The sequence below is a fragment of the Humulus lupulus genome, chromosome 6 (assembly GCF_963169125.1).
Source record: "Humulus lupulus chromosome 6, drHumLupu1.1, whole genome shotgun sequence".
In the NCBI taxonomy this organism is placed as follows: Eukaryota; Viridiplantae; Streptophyta; class Magnoliopsida; order Rosales; family Cannabaceae; genus Humulus; species Humulus lupulus.
Window position 1 is genome coordinate 61,314,872 of NC_084798.1, and position 21,668 is coordinate 61,336,539.

The 21,668-nt window shown below is 46.1% G+C and overlaps 1 pseudogene; it reads left to right on the forward strand.

Moving 5' to 3' along the window:
* Window positions 1–662: 662 nt before the first annotated feature.
* On the forward strand, window positions 663–21,632 carry LOC133785143 (protein TIC 214-like; annotated as a pseudogene).
* The last annotated feature ends 36 nt before the right edge of the window (window positions 21,633–21,668 follow it).

Here is a 21,668-nt window from a genome sequence, read left to right on the forward strand (position 1 = left end):
AATCGATGACTGCATCTTTGATGCACTTGCTAGTACTAGTACATCTAAGAAATCTTAATTGGATAGTTGTAAATAGCCCCAGAATGGGGAACAAAGGATTATCCCAGACCTACGCCGATGGATTGATGAAGATTCTCAAATATCGCAGAACAGAATGTGATACGATGAGATATAATGCAATAGAAACAAAGACACAGGGAACGGGTTACCAACTCTCTTAACGGTCAAAGTGAATCCTTCCATTTTGAATTTTTTAATTCGGAATGAATCAAATCTCCCCAAGTAGGATTTGAACCTATGACCAGTCAGCTAACAAACGATCACTCTAACACTGAGCTACTGAGGAACAACAGGAGGTTAGATCTCATAAAGTTCAATTTCCGCTCTCAACACATGACCCATATGAGCTCAAAGTTTCCTTTGTAACTCTCGAAACTTCTTCTTCGTCGCTCTGTTCCATGCCTCATTTCATAGGGAACCTCAAAGTGGCTCTATTTCATTATATTCCATCCCTATCCCAATTCCATTCATTTAAGATCCCTTTGGTGACATTGAGATAAGAGATGTCATTTCTAGTTTATCTCTTTCTATATATGGAAAGTTAAAAATCATCATATAATAATCCAGAAATAGAAATAGAAAAGAACAAGGGGAGGTTTGGGATGATTTTTGAACTAGGTAATCTAGTATCCTTATGCATGAGGATAATAAATTCGGTCGTTGTGGTCGGACTCTATTATGGATTTTTGACCACATTATCCATAGGGCCCTCTTATCTCTTCCTTCTTCGAGCTTGCGTTATGGAAGAAGGAACCCAGAAGAAAGTATCAACGAAAACTAGTTTTATTATGGGAAAGCTCATGATGTTCATATCAATCTATTATGTGCTTCTGCATCTAACATTGGGTGGACCTCATACAATAATTGTCCTAGCTCTACCTTATCTTTTGTTTCATTTCTTCTAGAACAATCACAATCACTTATTTGATTATGGTTCTACTAACAAAAATTCTATGCATAATCTTAGCATTCAATGTGTATTCCTGAATAATTTCATTTTTCAACCATTCAACCATTTCATTTTACCAAGTTCAATGTTAGTCAAATTAGTCAACATTTATATGTTTCGATGGAAAAACAAGATGTTATTTGTAACAAGTAGTTTTGTTGATAGGTTAATTGGTCACATTTTACTCATGAAATGGGTTAGATTTGTATTAGTCAGGATTCATAAAAATAATTCTATTAGATCTAATGTACTTATTAGATCTAATAAGTACCTTGTGGATACAACAAAACAATTCTTTAGTATTCTTTTATTTATTATCTGTATCTACTATTTAGGCAAAATACTGTCACCCATTGTAACTAAGAAATTGAAAGAAATCTTAGAAATGGAAGAAACATATGTAGAAATAAAAACAACTTCATAAATGAAGGGGACTAAACAGGAACAAGGGGGGTCCACCGAAGAAGATCCTTCTCCTTCCCTTTTTTCGAAAGAAATCGAGGATCTGGACAAAATCGATGAAACGGAAGAGATACGAGTGAATGGAAAGGAAAAAACAAAAGTGCATGAGAATCAAGAAAATTATAAGGTAGAAATATTGAACGAAAAAAGGAGTAAATTAATAAAAATATTAATACATAAGATACATACACTAAAAGATAAGAAGAAAGTCGACTGCCCCCTACATATTTTATACCTTCTCCTACAAAAAAAAAAACTTGAAATACCGACCCCATTCGTAATTCCATCAATTATTCATCTATAAAAAATAAATAAATTAGTTCATCCAATCTTCTTATACCTTGAATTTTGAATGTTTCATAACAAAATCGATATAACCACGATTATATGCCCAATCATATATCACATTGTTGACCACGTTTTTAGCCAACGACGTGAGAACGTCAAATACGACAAGCCTTCAAGAGAAATCAAAACGACAACAGACGGTATCAACAAGAAAAGTAAAGAACACAGGAGATTTTTATAGTGGTTCAGCCCCGATTGTCGGTAATAGCCTAATCCACTTAGAGTTTTGATTTATAAATCTATACTCAAGATCAGATGGACTATGCCAACTGAGTTTCTTCAGTATAAATTGTGAAAATACAAGAATTCTCTCTAATTTCAGCACTTTCTCTCTCTAGAATAGACAGACCCAATTTTATCTCTCTAGAAAGAATAAGCAGAAGAAGTCCCTCTCTCATCTCATAAGCTCTCTATTTATAGAGATGGGATCCTCAACTGATATCCCCTTATAATAGGGATATTTTACTATATTTATTATATTTATATTACAAATAAACATTCAACATTCAAAATGTAACAAACTTCCCATTTGTGGGAAGAATGAGAGATTCTCGCGCATGTTGTTGAAGTTGTATCTGACTTAGTCTCCTCTAGCTAGTTGGTCCACCTCCTACTCGCTACCCATGCAAGGGCTGGTTGAACATGCATGGTGGTAGGTTGAACGTGCATGGTGGTAGGTTGAACGTGCATGGTGGTAGGTTGAACGTGCATGGTGGTAGGAGATGCACTTCTCTCCTCTAACATGAACTCTCCTCTAGCATGCCATGTTCCTCCTTGAACCAATCTCCTTGGCTTCTCCTCGGACTAAGGTGGTCCGAGGCAACCTCCTTGGCACCTCACCTTGAACAACATTGAGGGAACCTCACCTTGGAAAATATTGAGGGAACCTCACCTTGGACAATATTGAGGGAACCTCACCTTGGACAATATTGAGGGAACCTCACCTTGGACAATATTGAGGGAACCTCACCTTGGACAACATTGAGGCAACCTCACCTTGGACAACATTGAGGCAACCTTCTTTAGCATCTCCCAAACATGTCCGATCGAACATTGTATAGACTTTCCTTATGAAAGTCTAAGTCTCCATTCTCTTGCATGAGACTCCTCCTCCTTAGCTATTTACCTTGGACACGTTCGAGCCAACACTTAGAAAACCTTGGGAGGCTTGCCTCCTACACACCCTTGGGGTCTCCTAGGACCACACCCTCCTTGGGGTCTCCTAGGACCACATCCTCCTTGGAGTCTCCTAGGACCACTCCCCTTAGCTCTCCTAGGAGGCACTCTCCTAGATGCATTCTCCTTAGCCTCCTAGGATGCATTCTCCAATTTTTGGGTATAACATTTGCCCCCCAAGTTTATTATACGATTTCCCTCGTATGATAAACTTTTCTTCTAGCAAAATGCTCTCGAGGTCATCCCAAAGCTCCTATCCGGTTGATAACTTTCACGTAAACTCCCATGACAGAACTTGTCTCGAACTTGCCTTGTGATTTCTTCAAACTCTATATTTCTTGATGTAATGAAAACATAAGCTCCCTTTGTATATGTTGCAAAATCATCATGGCATAGAGATAGGTCATTGAATATCCTCGATTTGGTTGCGCTAGGATTAGAATTTCCTTGTCTTCTCCTCCGAGGCAATTTCTTGGCTTCTCAGACTAGGGTCCGATCGGGCATATTTTTGCAATCTCCTCGGACCAAGGTGGTCCGAGCCACACATCTTGGAAGTTCACCTCGGACATGTCCGAGCCAAACGCACTAGGCTCCTCCAACTATGTCCGATCGGAGCTTTCATGATATGGTCCGATCGGAGCTTCCATGGCCTTTCCTCGATCTAAAATCTAAGCCAATGACTTGGCTTCTCTTCGGACACGGTCCGATCGAAGCTTGTGTGGCCTCTCCTTGGCCAAAATCTAAGTCCAATCTCTTGGCATCTTCAACCATGCTCGATCGGATGAACACTTTTCTTGGCATCTCCAACCACGTCCGATCGGAAGAACACTCTTCTTGGCATCTCAGATTATGTCCGATCGGACATTGCATACCCTTGGCCAAAAACTAAGTTCATCTTTTGGGTATGCATGGGACTTCTCCTTGGGCTTGGTCCGAGCCAACCATCTTGGAACGGATGCACGGTCTCCTCGGACTGAGCTTTCATGACATTGTCCGATCGGACACATGCATTAGGCTCTTTGGATATGCTCGGCCTGCACCATGCAAAACATGGTCTCCTTGGGTGTGATCCGATCAAATGTAGGTACTCTCCTCGGGTATGGGTCCAAGGCAATCACTTTGGCTCTCCTCGGACATGTCCCAGCTACATATTTTTGGAAGTTCAAACTAAGGTCCGATCGGACACTTCTTGGCTCCTCCAATCATGTCCGATCGGATGCATATACTCTTAGACACAAGGCAGGCATGCATTGGACCTCTCCTTGGATTTGATCCGAGCCAATCTTTTAGGAAGCTCACCAAGCTAAGGTCCGATCGGACCCTTGGCACACATGCATGGCCTTCTCCTCGAACATAATCCGATCGAAGCTTTCATGACCTTTCCTTGAACCAAAGTCCAAGCCAATGACTTGGCTCCTCCTTGGACATGGTCCGAGCCAAGCTTTTGGCTCCTCCAACTAAGGTCTGATCGGTCACTTCGTGGCCTCTCTTTGGCCAAGGTCCAAGTCTATCTCTTGGACGAATGTAGCACCTTAGGCACACTTCTTGTCCGATCGGACACTTCTTTTCTTATGGTGCCAAAGACCTAGGTCCGACTGGATACTTCTTGTTTCCTCTTGGTCGGATGTAGCACCTTAGGCACCAATATTTCTAGCCTAGATCCTTGGACGTAGGTGAGATGCTCCTTGGATCAACATGCATCCGATCAACCATCTCAAAGTATGCTTGGACACCAAATTTTTCAAACACTTTAAGCACCTGTATCGATCGTGAGCATGGACAAACAGGCATAAGCCGTGTTAACATGAATGCAATGCAATGCAATGCAATGCATGGAACAGTAGCCAGCCTTCTAAGCATGCACATCCGATCGAACATAGGCAGCATCACCATTTGGACGCTTCTCCTTAGACACACCTTTCGGACCAAACATGGTATACTCCATGCTATAATTTTTCCAAACATTTCACCTTTAGGCACTCTTAGGACCTTTTAAGAAAGACCATCGAAGCACCTTTGTTCGAGCCTCCCAAAATTATTTTGAGAGATTGATTTTTCTCAATAAATCTTGGTGAAAACTTGACTTCTCCTCCCAAGGAGAAATTTTCACCATGTAGCATTTATTTTGCACGTATTTGTTTGATTTACTCCAGGGAAGTCGATTGGTGATACATGCTTAGCCTACCAGGGAAGTTGTATCTGCTCTCCTGAGCAAGAAAACTTTGCACCTGGTGAGCTAAACTTGTAGCTGTTGGCATTTAGACTTTACTTCTCCTTGTTAACTTAAAACATTCTAAGTCTCCTCTAGACTTAAAAAGTTATAAGTTTTTTGTGAAGAGTAAAGTCACTCTGGTGTATGCCTTAGATTTTCGCATGAGTACTTAGTTTTCTAACTTAGAAATTCTAGACATTTCATAAGTCCATGCTAAGTATACTTTCTCACACTCTTATTTCTCTAACATTTTATGAGCATGATGTTTATGGTCACACGAATATCTGCTCCTAACTTGAGATTTTTAAAAAATTCCAAGTTACTTAAGCTTTGCCAAGCAAGTTAGCTTAATGGCCTTTTTGGACTTCGAAAATTTACAAGTCAGCCTAAAAACAGATATATTACCTCGTGCTCTTATTTCCTGTGTTAAGTTATATACCTACATACCCCATGTGCCCCCCAGGTGGTTGGAGGTTGAAAGATCCTTAGTCACTTGCTACCTGACTGAATCTGTTCGAGCAGTTAACTACTCGTGAAACACATAGAATATATGGAAAATACTCAAGCAGTTGAACACTGCTTGAACATATCGACCAGTTGAACACTGCTCGGATAATTAACACACATGCATATTTGTAGCAAGAATCGACCACGCTGCGCGTAGTCTCTTTTATTACTCGTAAATTAAAAATGACAAAACATGTCTAACAACGAGTCTTAAACAACCAAAATTGTTCAAAATAAAATGACTGGTTAGCAAATAACCAGTTCATACACCAAACTTAAATAACAAGTCTAAAAAACTCGAAACCAAGCTACCACTCTGAAAGCGGTATTTAAAAATAATATCTCCTTCAACGCTCTATGTGCACGCCACTCCAACGATTCCTGCTCCTAGCACTCCTCCTCAGCATACTCCTCCTCTTGCTTCGTTGCTCTCCTCAGCTAAGGGTGGACCTCCACATATAGTGTCTACGGTGAAGTCCCACGTAGTAAGCCCACTGGGAAATCGAAGAGTACGGTGTTTGATCGGGTAGGAGAGCATGCTTCTCAGAAGGATCTGAGGGACGTTATCACCAACAAGAGGAGGACCAAAATGTTGACCGCGTTTTTAGCCAACGACGTGAGAACGTCAAATACGACAAGCCTTCAAGAGAAATCAAAACGACAACAGACGGTATCAACAAGAAAAGTAAAGAACACAGGAGATTTTTATAGTGGTTCAGCCCCGATTGTCGGTAATAGCCTAATCCACTTAGAGTTGTGATTTATAAATCTATACTCAAGATCAGATGGACTATGCCAACTGAGTTTCTTCAGTATAAATTGTGAAAATACAAGAATTCTCTCTAATTTCAGCACTTTCTCTCTCTAGAATAGACATACCCAATTTTATCTCTCTAGAAAGAATAAGCAGAAGAAGTCCCTCTCTCATCTCATAAGCTCTCTATTTATAGAGATGGGATCCTCAACTGATATCCCCTTATAATAGGGATATTTTACTATATTTATTATATTTATATTACAAATAAACATTCAACATTCAAAATGTAACAAACTCCCCATTTGTGGGAAGAATGAGAGATTCCCGCGCATGTTGTTGAAGTTGTATCTGACTTAGTCTCCTCTAGCTAGTTGGTCCACCTCTACTCGCTACCCATGCAAGGGCTAGTTGAACATGCATGGTGGTAGGTTGAACGTGCATGGTGGTAGGTTGAACGTGCATGGTGGTAGGTTGAACGTGCATGGTGGTAGGAGATGCACTTCTCTCCTCTAACATGCACTCTCCTCTAGCATGCCATGTTCCTCCTTGAACCAATCTCCTTGGCTTCTCCTCGGACTAAGGTGGTCCGAGGCAACCTCCTTGGCACCTCACCTTGAACAACATTGAGGGAACCTCACCTTGGACAATATTGAGGGAACCTCACCTTGGACAATATTGAGGGAACCTCACCTTGGACAATATTGAGGGAACCTCACCTTGGACAACATTGAGGCAACCTCACCTTGGACAACATTGAGGCAACCTTCTTTAGCATCTCCCAAACATGTCCGATCGAACATTGTATAGACTTTCCTTATGAAAGTCTAAGTCTCCATTCTCTTGCATGAGACTCCTCCTCCTTAGCTATTTACCTTGGACACGTTCGAGCCAACACTTAGAAAACCTTGGGAGGCTTGCCTCCTATACACCCTTGGGGTCTCCTAGGACCACACCCTCCTTGGGGTCTCCTAGGACCACATCCTCCTTGGAGTCTCCTAGGACCACTCCCCTTAGCTCTCCTAGGAGGCACTCTCCTAGATGCATTCTCCTTAGCCTCCTAGGATGCATTCTCCAATTTTTGGGTATAACACACATTTATTATTTTATTTCCAAGAATTTGAAGTTTATTAGGAATACTTTTACCAAATGAATTCAAAAAATTCAAGTTTTGTAAAGATGAATAAATAGGCTTATATAAAAAGGATGCTATAAGAATTCCTAACAAAGCTATATTGACCGAAAAAGTTGCATTTGTTAGAAATTCATACTAATTCCAAACCCATCAAATTTTCTTTCTTTTGATGTAAAAGGTTTATAGATGGAGTTAACAATTTTGATAATATATCCAATTGCATTCCTTCTTGATTGATTTGAGTGAAGAAAGAAATTCCAATGACTCCAATTAACAAAGTAAATATACCTAATACAAACATAGGAAATAACATAGTATTGTCTGACTCATGAGGATACAAAAAAAAATGTTTTTAGTACCAAAATTTGGAATAGTAATAAAAGGCGCCACCATAAATTTTACATTTGTATTAATATAATATTTCTTTTTATAAACAAAATATAAGTCTTTTCGTTATTGTTCATTGTTAATAAAGGTACTAAGCGAAAATTTGTTTTATTCTTCTTTTTCCATTCGCTACCTATAAATAAATCGAATAGACCGAACTATTTTTTTTTGCCACTGTAAGTTTGAAACTGAACATTTAAATGGCCCTCAAAAGTTAGTAAATAAATATGAAACATATAAAAAATGCTTAATCCTGCCGTGGAACAAGCTATTGTTGCAAAAATGGGTGAATACAACCAACTATCAGTAAGAATTTCATCTTTTGACCAAAAACAGCCAAGAGGTGGAATACCACAAAGAGAAAGTATACCTAATAAAAAAGATGTTTTGTAATTGGTACGTGTTTTCTTAAACCACCCATAAGAACCGGATTCTGGCTTTTATTTGGGGAATATCCAGCAATAGTTTCCATCGAATGAATAATGGATCCAAATTCTATAAACAACAGCGCTTTAGAATAAGCATGAGTAATCAAACGAAACAAAGCAGTTTGATAAGACCTCATACTTAGAGCCAACATCATATAACCCAATTGAGACATTATAGAATACGCTAAACCTCTCTTAATATCTTTTTGAGGAAGAGCTAAAGTAGCAGAACCTCATAGACCCCATACCTTGCCTTTACTTAACCTCTAGGTCAACCTCAAGGGGCAATTTGGACATTTCACTTAAAACTCTAATCACACCTCAAATTTCTTAATTAATCCATCTGTCAATCAAACACCAATATTTTACCAATTTATTTCATTAATTCCCAAAATACACAATGTTATCCAGATTTCCGGATAGCGTTTAGATGGATAGCCTCGGGGAAGCAGAATTATAAAAGTCTTTCACGAAAGGTGACCAGAGCTCGCGGATGGATAGAAAGGCTTCGCCTCTCCCGTTTAGTGTCAAGCCTACTCACGGAGGCTCGTTAATTCTCCCGGACTCCCGAAGGGATATCCTTCGGGGAAGGTTTTCCTAGGAGAAGCTCTTCAGGCTACCTTCACGGATACAGTCCCGTGCCTCACACGAAAGAAGACCAAGCGGCCGAGTCATGGAGGAGGCATAGTTGGAATGATCTCCACCTGACACAGGATCCCGCCTGACACGCCTGACAGGTCGAGGCCGCACACATCCCAGCACGCCTAAAAGTACCACTTCGCCTACTGTTCCGCTGACAGCCTGGAAAAGACAGCTGCCTTTGTGCATTCCCCATACTTTCATGTAAATATACCCACCTAGAGCCTGGTAGCCAGGCGACTACGGTAATTGTATCCCCTATTTATGGCTGGTGTAATTAAAGCTCAGGAGGGCAGAGTGAAACCCTAATCCAAAACCCTAGCTATAAAGATCCCTTCATTTTACGATAGAGGGGACGGCCAAAAAAGATTACATAGCAAGAACTCTGCTGAAATCTCTCTAGCTTCATCTTCTTCAAGAGAACCCGAGAGAAACAGTGTGAGTTTGTGAGGGTCTTATACACCAGCCATTTCACTGTAATCCACTACAAGTATAATAACATCGACTCGTGGACTAGGGCTCGTTAACGCCTGAACCACGTAAAAAACCTGTTTGTTTATTTATATTTCCGTACTTCTACAGTTCTTATCTTTTTATTATTTTGCTTGTATTCGTTTCCGAAAAACTCGGTAAACATTTTGGTGCTTTCATTGAGAGCTGTAGGGAGTTGTTAGTCAGCTCTTTTTCTGTGTACATTTTTTGTATTCGCTCCGTACTGAAAAGATGGTGACTATGAGAAAATCCGCGGTTGACAAAAATGCTAGGGTCAACCCCGATACTATAATGGAAGATGCGGTACAAAACGAACCCTCGGACTACCAAGGTGAAGACCCGACGTCCCGCCAGAATCAGGTCAGTACTGAAGATACGACATAGTTAGAAAGCGAAGAAGAGTATGTCTGAGACGGTTACTACAAAGACGGCTACTACTACGAGAAGGATCCAGAACTGGTCCAAGTAGCTGAGGAACTGGTGGCCACTAAGGCCAAGCTTGCTGAGCAGGAGCGCGTCTCCGAAAAAATGCAGCGCATGATGGAGCGTCTCCGAGGAAAGCTTGGAGATCTAGGCGACTCGGACGAGGACGCCTCTGTTTTAGGTGGTGCTGATGCCACCATGCCGGATCCAGCCGTTGCTGGGCCATCCAAAGCCGCCCCTAACAAGGGCAAAGAAAAAGTTGGGGAGCCTGTGCGCACTAACGCCCCTGCACCTCCTAAAGGCGCGAATCACCAGGCCAACTGCCCCCCCCCCCCCCCCCCCCCCGCGCAAAAGGTCTCTGGCGCTCCTAAGCCCAGACGTCCTTCAGCCCCAAGGGGGCACTCTGTGCCTGAAGGGCCCGGTGCTAAGGCACCCAGGCCTAAGGGAAGGAACAACCGCCCCAGTGATTCCGTCAACCAGGACGTTCGAGCTGCGGACACGCACTCCGAGGATAGCTGGTCCACGGTGGACCTAAGAAGAAGGTTGGAGGCCAAGTATGAAAAGGCCAAAGGAGAAAAGGCCCGGCCTCGCGGAGATGACCTGCGAAATCATCTCAACGACAAGATCCGGGGACGTGACCTCCCGGAGAGTGATACAAAGAGGCTCGAGGAACAGATAGCCGCCTTGACCAAGCTGGTCCGGAAGCAAAGTGGGGCCCTGTCAGACTCTGAGGAGGAAGACCCGGAACCATGTATTCGGAGGATCGCGGAAACGCCCCTCCCAGAGAACTTCAAAATGCCTCATATAGAATTATATGAGGGGAGGACAGACTCGCGCACCCATCTAGCTAAATACAACAAGATGATGCAAGTGGCGCGCGTCAGTGAGGATGCCAAATGCATGTGCTTCTCACTCACCCTTACCAAGTCCGCAGAGGACTGGTGGAAAAGATTAGCTCCCGGATCCATCCATAGTTGGAAGGAGCTACAGTCTGCGTTCAGGAGGCAGTTCATTGCTGCCCGGGACCACGACATGGAGGTTGGTTCCTTAACCAACATCAAGCAACTACCCAATGAGAGCCTCAAAGCTTTCATTCAAAGAATGATGGAAGCTGCTGCTAAGACTAAGGTCAGCGATGATATGAAGCTGATCGCCCTTCAATCGGGGCTTACCGTCGGTTCCCTGCTATGGGGGGAAATGCAAAGGAGACGGGCAGAAACTCTGTCCGAATTCATGTCGAAAGCTCAGGGAATCATCAACCTTGAAGATGCCTACCAACAGGCCTTTGGAGTTCCCCCAGCTCCGACGCCCTCCGTGACTGCACCGAGCTTTGCTTCGCAAGCTCCCGCACCAGCCCTCACGTTTCCAGGAGCCTAGTTCACTCCAAGCGTGTATGGGCCTTCCGCGTCTGCTCAGACGCCGAGTCAAACCCATTTTTCTGGGTACGGAGCTGCACAAACCGGATGTAGTATCGCTCCCGGCCGGTCGCAATCGCAAGCGGAAGGCTTAGAACAAAATCTGAGCCAATCGCGGAATAAACGAGGAGGAAGAAACTCCAACCGGGGGGACCATTCAAAGAAACCCCGGAAGGACTATGAGCCCAAGTTCACGGAGTACACCAGTTTGATAGACTCACGAGAGAATGTCTATCGAGCGACCTGTAATATGGTCAACTACAGGAAGCCCCCGAAAGTGTCTCACGGAGGAAGGCGTTCGCGAGACTCCAATAAAAGGTGTGAGTTCCACGGAGACGTGGGGCACACCACAAACGAGTGCCTTCAACTGAAGGATGAGATCGAGTCCCTGGCAAGAGCGGGACACCTCGGTCAATGGGTGAGGATACCCATAATCTATCTCGGACAGGGAGTAGTTCACGGAGCTACGTTCTCTCCGGGACAGAGGGGGACCGCTAGCGCTCCTGGAGCTAGTCACCCCCAAGCTCCTGGATCCCAGTTCCCAGCACTTCCTGCTTCGACCTCTCCGGCACCCATTGCCATGTTGGCTCCCGGACCCGGAAATCCATATCCGCCTGGCCTTGCTCCGCCATCCGTTGACGGACACGTAGCCACCATTTCCGGAGGACCACACCTTGCCGGAAGCACCCGCAACTCCCAGAAAAGGTACTTGAGGGAGTTAGAACACACCGGGGAGATGTGCGCCTTGGTTCAGTCACCTGCTCAGCGTCCCTGAATGATGGATCTTCCCATCACCTTCACGGAAGATGACGCCCGACATGTGCACTTCCCCCACAACGATCCCCTCGTCGTGGAAGCCCAGGTTGCCAATAAGAAGGTGTCACGGATCCTCGTCGATAATGGAAGCTCCGTAAACATCCTCTTCAAAGCTGCCTTCCACGCGATCGGATTAACCGAGACTGATCTGACCCCATGCCCCATCCAACTTCAGGGGTTCAATGGGGATGCACTCATGCCCTTAGGCAAAATTCAACTTCCAGTCACCCTCAGAGGAGACAGCGACGCTTGTGCCTTCAGGCACTGCACATTCGTGGTGGTCGACTGCCCCACGGCGTATAATGCCATCCTAGGCCGACCGGTCCTAATCGATTTTGGGGCATCAACCTCGATACGCCACTTATGTTTGAAGTTTCCATGTGACAACGGGCGTATCGGCACCCTCAGAGGGGACCAACGAAGTGCACGAAGCTGTTATAACATCTCCGTCCGATCCGTCTACACGGTCCAGGAGGCGACTGTTGCCGCTCCTTTGGCGGAGAATCTTCCAGAAAATGGGGGTGCCCAAGGGGCATATGTTGACGAACTCGACCCTAGATTGGGGGTCGAGAGGGCGATAGAGCCGATGGAGGAGGTCGAGGAGGTGATCCTCAACCCGGGAGATCCCACCAAAGTCATTCAGGTGGGGAAAAACCTTCCATCGGCCATTCGAGAAAAGATCGTGGCCACTGTGAAGAAAAATCAGGATATCCTGGCATGGTGCCACGCTGATATGACGGGGATTAATCCTAATGTTGCGTGCCACGCACTCAACATCGACCCATCTGCAACTCCCGTTCGCCAAAAGAGGAGGCCGTTAGACCCAGTGAGGGCCGAAGCAGTCAAAGCTGAAGTGGACAAGCTGATGTCCATAGGCTTTCTCCAGGAGTCACACTATCCCGTGTGGTTGGCCAACTCGGTTCTGGTCCCGAAACCCAATGGGTCCTGGAGAATGTGTATTGACTTCACGGACCTAAACAAAGCCTGCCCAAAAGACTGTTTCCCTCTTCCGCGAATCGATCAAATGGTAGACGCTACTTCCGGGTATGAACTCTTATCCTTCATGGATGCATACTCCGGGTACAACCAGATCAAGATGCATGTCGCGGACCGGGAACACACCAGCTTCCTCACGGACAAGGGTGTCTACTGTTACGTGGTTATGCCTTTCGGGTTGAAGAATGCTGGGGCGACATACCAGCGCCTAGTAAACAGGATGTTCAAAGACCAGCTGGGGAGGAATATGGAGGTTGTAACGACCCAAAATAGCTAATAAGGCTTAAGGGCCTTGATTAGCGTGCCAGGAGGGCATGATGGAATTTATGTGTGATTATTTTATGAATTAAATGCATGGTTATGAGTTAAAGCATGTTATATGACTATTTGTTATCTGAGATGCATGACTATGTATATTAGTATGCATGTAGGCCCGGATCGTGTTAGAAGGGCATAATTGTAATTTTGGCCATGTTGGGCATAACTGTATTGATATGTGTTGATTGTTGAGACCCCAGTGGTATGTGGGTGTATCTGTGCTTTGTGACTCGAGGCGATCCCAGTGAGCAGGCTAGCGGAAAGTGATGACGGGAATTTATACCTGGCTCGGGGCGAGCCTGGGGGTATGAACAGGAATTCAGAGAATAGATTGAGATTTATTTTGATGATGGGGGATATTTATTTGGTGGTTTATCGGGTGTTGGAGAGCAACGGGAAAATACTAGAGACACTTGAGGATTAGCGGGAATTGGGTGAATGACTAAAATGGCCCTACTTGAACAAAAGGATTTAGAATTTATAGGGAGGGCGTTTTGGTCATTTGGCTTTTGGAGATAGGTTTTTATAAGGCTTTATAGAGAGTGGGAATGCTGAAAGAAAAGAAAAGAAAGAATAAGGAAAGAAAGAAAAGAGAGAAAAACTGATGGGTTTTGCAAGGGTCGGTTTGTGCATTCTTGCACCATTTCGCTCCATTTTTCTTGGAGCAAAGCTTAGTGGAGAGCAAGGATAGGCTGAGCATCAAGGATCTTGGGTTAGACTTGAAGATTTGGCAAGAACACATCAACTTTTGAGGTATGTTTTAAGAGATTTCAGTTTTAAGGGTTTTGATGGTTTGAGCTGTGTTTTGAGCTGAGTTGATGGAAATTTTAGGGAATTTTTGAGCAAGCTTTGATGATGAACAAGCTAAGGAGGTCTAGGGTTGAATCAAGGTCGAAATTTGCATCAATGGTAAGAATTCTAAGCCTTTAACTTGTTGTTGACTGAATTTCTGAGTTTAGGGTTGTTCATGGTAGATTTTGAGATTTGGGATAAATGTTCTTGGGATTTGAGGATTTGGGATGCTTGGGATGGATGGAGAGTGTTCATAAGCTTGATTTTGAGTTTGGTAAAGATTTGGGGAAGTTTGGTTTGAGATTGGGTGAAAGAAATCGCAGAAATGCGATTTTGGGATTTCTGGGCTGCAACTAGCGCTACAGCGCTAGTCAGTGGGCGCTGTAGCGCTAGTCCCTGTTTCTGGGGGGTGCATTCTGCTTGTAGCGCTACAGCGCCCTCTTTAGAGCGCTGTAGCGCTGCACTGTTCACAGAAGGGAATTATTTTGGGTTTTGATGAGGGATTTTGACCTAGGGTTCGGGGCTCGGTTCCGCCACTTTGTTTTGGGGATTTAGGACTTCCCGGGGGCTCGGGATTGGTCCCGAGGCTAGGCATTCGGACCTGGGGTTTGGTGTTGACTTTGACCTATGTTTGTGCCTAGGTGTGCGCTAAGGCTCAAGTGGGATCGTGCTCAAGGAGTCAGGTGATCTAAGCTATTGAAGGGAAAGGTAAGAAAACTATAACACCCGTAGTATAGGGCGTGGGCCCATAGTGTGATTGCCGGGCATGGCCCTATATTGCATTACATGTTAGGGTGTAGACTTACATGTATTGATAATTGTATGATTGTTGTTTGATTTATGCTTTGTATGATTATAATGAAATGAACGGCAAGGGCCGAGTGCGGCGTAGGCCGGGTACGGCAGCGGAGCCGGAAGTAACACCTAGCACATGGGATGCTATGGTCAGGGCAGGGCCCGGGACCCACAGGATATGTGTAAGATCCTGCGGTGAAGACCGAGACCCCAGGCTTCGGTAAGGCTTCGGGGACGGCATGGCCGTGTTTGCTTAGTCTAATGGTTGACTTGTTTACGTGTGGATTATCTGTTAAGATAAATTGTATAAATTGCATATGTTATGTTCTGCATGAGTTTTCTTGCTGGGCTTCGACTCACGGGTGCTCCGTGTTGCAGGTAGGGCAAAGGCTGAGTCAACCAACCATGAGTACGGAGAGCGTGAAGCGACGCGTACATGTTTGGCCTGCCCGACTGCTTTGGTTGGGGGTTTATTTGAAAATGGCTATAATAATCTATGATTTTAGAATTTATCAACTGTAAACTTATTTCAAGATGTAATTAGTTTTCAAACCTTATTTTGGGATCCCAATTGTTTAATACTAGAAGTTTTATTGAGTCAACGCATTTTCAAAGATTACAGCCTTAACTTTCTTTATTAGTCACACTTTTGTTTCAAAACCTCGGTTAGCGAGCTCATTGCACTGTTTTTCCTTAAAACTCACTTAGTAACGGCTCTAAGGAAGTAGGGCGTTACAGAGGTGTATGTAGATGACATGTTGGTAAAATCCAAGACCTCCGAGGACCACAGCGACGACCTTGAGGAAGCTTTCACCGTGATCCGAAAGTACGGAATGAAACTGAATCCGAAGAAATGTACTTTCGGGGTCTCGTCGGGGAAGTTCCTCGGTTTCATTGTCAGCTCCCGCGGAGTGGAGGCCAACCCTGAGAAAATTCAGGTGTTCATAGATATGCCTTCTCCCCGAAAGCATAAGGATGTCCAAAGCGTTACGGGAAGGATAGCTGCTCTCAGCCACTTTGTATCTAAGGCCACTGACAAATGTGTCCCCTTCTTCAATGTTTTGCGAGGAAACAAGAGGTTCGAGTGGACCCCCGAATGCGAAGCAGCCTTCCAACACCTCAAGGAACATCTAACTCAAGCTCCCATACTGTCCAAACCTGTCGAAGGAGAGGCATTGTTCTTGTACTTAGCTGTAACCAAGCATGCCGTAAGTGCCGCTCTCGTCCGGGAAGACGGCCGTCTCCAGCTCCCTGTGTATTACGTGAGCAAGAGATTACTGGACGCCGAGTCCAGATATTCAATGATCGAGAAACTCTCCCTCTGCTTGCTAATTGCTTCGCGAAAGCTAAGGCCCTATTTCCAGGCGCACACCATCAGAGTACTCACCAACCACCCTCTCCGGCAAGTCCTGCAGAAGCCCGAGTCTTCTGTAAGATTACTTAAATGGGCCATGGAACTGAGCCAGTTTGATATCCACTACCAGCCCCGTGTTTCCATAAAAGGTCAAGCTCTCGCGGACTTTATTGTGGAATGCTCAGGAATGAATGACCTCCCGGAAGATCCTGTCCCGGAACTTCCCACATGGAAGGTCTATGTAGACGGAGCCTCAAATGAAAAAGGAGCTGGAGCAGGGGTTATCCTAATTTCTCCCCAAGGACATCAGCTCCAGAGCGCCATCCGTTTCGCGTTCCCAGCATCCAACAACGAGGCTGAACACGAAGCCATGCTAACTGGGTTACAACTGGCCAGGGAAGTCGGAGCCCAAAAAATCAAAGTATACAGCGACTCCCAACTTGTGGTAAACCAAATATCCGGAGAATACCAGACGAAAGGCGAAAAAATGGCTGCCTACGTGTCTCTCTCCCGCGGCCTCCTGCAGCATTTCAAAGGCCACCAAATCCACCAGGTCCCCCGGGACCAGAATTCACTCGCGGACACACTGGCCAAGCTTGCAACAGACCCGGAAATTGAACAATATGGCCTAGTGCCCATCGGGCACTTAGAAGCGCCTAGTACCGAGACACGGAGGGTAAATGCCATCATCGACCATTCCCATTCCTGGATAGGCCCATCCTCATATTTCTCACCACCGGAGAGCTCCCCACTGATAAAGCTGACGCAAGAAAGCTCCAATATCAAGCTCCCCGATACGTGGTTATGGATGGAAAGCTTTACCGCAGGGGGTTGTCCATACCCTTCCTTAGGTGTGTTGCCGGAACCGAAATCAGCACCATCGTCCATGAGATTCACGGAGGCTTCTGTGGCGACCATACCTCCGGTCTGAGCCTCTCCAAAAAGATCCTTCGTCAAGGATACTTCTGGCCCACCATGAAGAAGGATTGTGTGGATTATGTCAGAAAATGTGAGCAGTGCCAGAGGTACGCCAAGGTTCCGCGTGCGCCGCCTACAGAAATTACCTTAATGACCAGCCCCTGGTCGTTCGCCGTTTGGGGCATTGACCTAGTAGGTTCCCTCCCAACTGGGAGGGGTGGAGTGAAGTATGCCATAGTCGCGGTAGACTACTTCACCAAATGGGTTGAAGCTGAACCTATGAACACGGTCATCTCTAAGAAAGCACTGGACTTTGTCATCAAGAATATAGTGTGTCGTTTCGGGCTTCTGCGAAAAATTGTGTCCGACAACGGAAAGCAATTTGACAGTCAGCATTTCACGGACTTCTGTGCTTCGCATGGAATCATCAAAAGCTTTTCCGCAGTCGCCAGACCTCAAGCCAATGGGCAAGTGGAAGCAGTGAACAAAATCTTAAAGACCACGTTGAAGAAAAAACTCCAAGCATGCAAGGCTCACTGGCCGGAAGAGCTTCCGCGAGTACTTTGGGCCTATCGCACAACAGAGAGAACTTCGACGGGGCACACATCTTATTCCATGACCTTCAGTTGCGAAGCCGTCATCCCAGTAGAAACTATGATGCCCTCTCACAGGCAGGACACCTATGACCCTACCCGGAACCACGCCCTTCTCCAGGAGTCCCTGGACATGATCGAAGAGCTCTGGGAGCAGTCGCAGGTCCAACTAAAAATGTACCAAGGCAAGATAGCCCGACACTTCAACACAAGAGTCAAGAGCCGTACATTCGAAGTTGGGGACCTTGTCCTGCGGAGAGTATTTCCTGCTACGCAGGATCCGGGAGTGGGAGTCCTCGGACCCAACTGGGAAGGCCCCTATGAAGTCCAAGAAAAAGTGGGCCATGGGACGTATCATTTAAAGAGACTCGACGGATCTAAAGTCCCTCGCGCCTGGAACGCGGAGCACCTCCGCCGTTACTATCAGAAGGCCCCGGACTATCTAGTCGGAAGTCCTTGGTAGATGTAGCCAAAATGTAAAATATGGAGATAATCCTCCCAGCTGTAAAACGAATGCCTAACAGGCTAATTTAATAAAACACGGAGAAATTCACTCCGCTTTTACTGCATTTTTTATCCCTTTGTTCCAAGCTGCGTTTTAACAAGTGACCACGTGGTCCGGAGACGTCCGGACCCCACGCTCACTTGGGGGGGTATACATGGCTAAGGCATAGCCATACGCCCCTTGAACAAAACATACAGAGAGCACCACTTATGTGTTAGCATTGTGTTTGAAATTTTTAAATTGTTAAGCTTAAGTTGATTTGTTGCCATGAACATAAATGCATTATGTGTCATATGTGCCCTTATGTGCCTTATGTGGTTATGTGAAAATTACCATGCAAATGTCTGCCATTATGCATCATGAAAATTATCTCCTGTGTAGCCCATCGATGAACAGGACTGGGGGTTGAGGCACATTCAGAGAGCTACGCCGAAACACCCCCAACTCCCTGACAAGTCCTTCGCAGAATACTCCGCGACCGCTGTAAGCTTTGCTTCGCAAGCTCCAGCTCCGGGTCCCGCAAGGCGAAAGATGGCAAGATCCGCGACCGTTGTAAGCTTTGCTTCACAAGCTTCAGCTCCGGATCTCACAAAATAATGCATGGTGAGCTCCTCGACCACTGCAAGCTTCAGTTCCAGGAGCAGATATGATCGATCCCCCACTTACAGCAGGCCTTGCTTCGCAAAGCCCCTGCTCTGGGATCGCACATGGTGGGCGTGGCAATTTCCCCGACCGCAACGAGCCTTGCCTCGCAGGGCTCCATGCCAGGTCCCTGAAGTCAGCCACCATGAGGTTCGCAACGACAGTTAGTTTTGCTTCGCAAAGATCTAACCCTAAGTCTAACAACGCTCACCAAAAGAACTCCCGTTCCGGCACCATGGAACGGCTCACCTTAGCAATCCCAGCGAACGGTATAACTACAAGTCCCGGGATTGGCTATTTGCCGTAGGAAAGCTGAAATACGGTGAAAGGAGTCTGGCCGTTGGAACTAAGAAACCTTCGTAACCTAGAAACTACGTGGGAAAAGACATTAGCCGTTGGAGCTTCAAATTAGAACTGCATAGGTTCTGGCCGTTGGAACCAAAACCTCATGCGCCCCTACAGCAGTTTCTACCGTATAAAAGCCTACCCTAAACGCAAAGTTAAACAAAGAACTCGGCAGAAAAGGAAAGAAAAATGCTATAATTATGGCAAATATGTCTGCAATGAGAAAAGAGTACAGGGAGCTTCGCCCCAAAGAAAAATACAAATGAAAAATAATAATCAGTAAAGAATATTTTTTTACAAAAGATAAGACCCCTTCAAGCACTGGGGGTGGCAGCGGCATCCACGACCGGGGGCTCGGAGACAGCGGTCTCAACTGGGGCTGGCGGAGTCAGTTCATTGGAAGATGGAGCGTCATCAATGGAAAGTTCAGAGGTCCCCGCCTCTTCGGGGTCTTCTGCCTCAGGGACTCCAGCAGGCTCGTCGATGTTATAAGTCTGGACGTACACCTCTGGGCTTTGATCCCACGCCTGTATCTTTTCCCTCATTGCGGCGGCGTCCTCTTCCAGGTAGCCTACTACCTCCGGGTTTATTTTCCAAAGTTGGTGCATGAGGACCACGTGGGATAGATTAATCATTCTGTTCAGCACCACCTCGGCATCTTCCTTCTCCTTCAAGCGCTCCGCCTCAGAGGTCGCCAGCTTTGCCTCCGCGACAGCCAATTGAGCCCTCAGTTTTTCCAGCTCGGTCTTGGATGCATCCCGCTCTCCCTTAAGGGAATCAATCTCCTTGCGCTGCACCCTATTTTGATCCAGCAAGGATTGCCTCTCGGTCAAATGCCCCCTGACAGTAAATTGCAAGGCTCCAATCTGTTTATCCTTCTCAGCAAGTCCCAACTCCAGCATAGACGCGAGATCCTTGCTCCTCTTGTGATCTCGCTCCTCCTCGTGCAGCTTATTCTGAAGAATGGCGTATTCCTCGTTCTGCTTAAGGAGGAGATCGTTTTTCGATTGCAAGAGGGCATCCAGGGTGTCTTTCTCCCCCCTGGCCTGGGATAGCTCTTCCTGGAGCTTGGAGTTCTGGGCCTTCAAGTCATCCGACCGCTGCTTGAACTCATTCTCCGCGCTGGCCCGGTACTCTCGATATTTGGCAAGATATTTCTTATCCGCCTCTTCCTCGGCCGTGCGCCGGGCCTGGCTAATCTTCTCCATAGCCTCCCCCTTCATGCCCTCGACCTGTTGGGTCAGTTTCTGCTTCTCTACCTCCAAGGCCTGGCGACCCGCCTGGCTCTCCTCCAGCTGAACCAGAACTGTACCCACCTCCCGGAAAGAGCGTTCCGCGATAAGAGAGGCCTGCAAGGAAAAACAGCAGAATAAGTTAAGCAGAACCAAATGTACTAAGACCAATGACCCCAGAACACAGTAACTGATAGCTCACCCCAGTAAGTTGCTGCTTTACGGCATGTGTCAGCAACAGCGGGTCCTTACTGCTACTGATGGCCCATTTCTCAGAATTGAGCTCGCACAAGCTCAAGGCCATGTCTTCCATCATCTCCGCCCCGAACGGCGCCAAAGCACACCCGAGTCTAGGCACCAGCCTCTTCTCCAAGGCCAGGCCATCCAGAACCGCTCCCGCCGGGTGAAGGGATCTCACCCCTTCCGCCAGCTCAGCTCTCTTCACGGCAGACAGGTTGTCTGCCCTTCCCTGAGTAACAGCCTTCTCGGCCTCCAACCGCCTCTTCAAAAAGTTATCAGCCCGTCTTACACCCTCCAGGAGGGCAGCGGAGAAACGGGTTGGTTTCTGAGGGAATTGGAACTTCAGGCCAGGCTGAGGAAGGCTTGTTTGTTGAGAAAGTGGAAGAGAAGGAGAAGAAGGAGACCCCGGAAGGGTGGACTCCCTTTGGACTGAAGGAGGAGGTAAAAGGGGTATTAGGGACGGTAGGGAAGACACTACCGCCCCGGTTTGTTGTTGCTGCTGGTGTTGCTGTTGTTTTTGCTGCTGCGGTGGCGGAGGTGATTGCCTTTGTTGTTGCTGTTGCTTTTGCTGTGGCGGTGGCGGAAGTAATTTCCTTTGTTGTTGCTGCTGATTTTGCTGTTGTTTTTGCTGCTGCTGTGACGGTGGTGGTTGTCTTGGCTGTTGCTGTTGTTGTTGTTGTTGTGGTTGCTGCTGGGTGACAGTAGTCTGGCGAGGACTGCGCGCAGCCTGGAGGT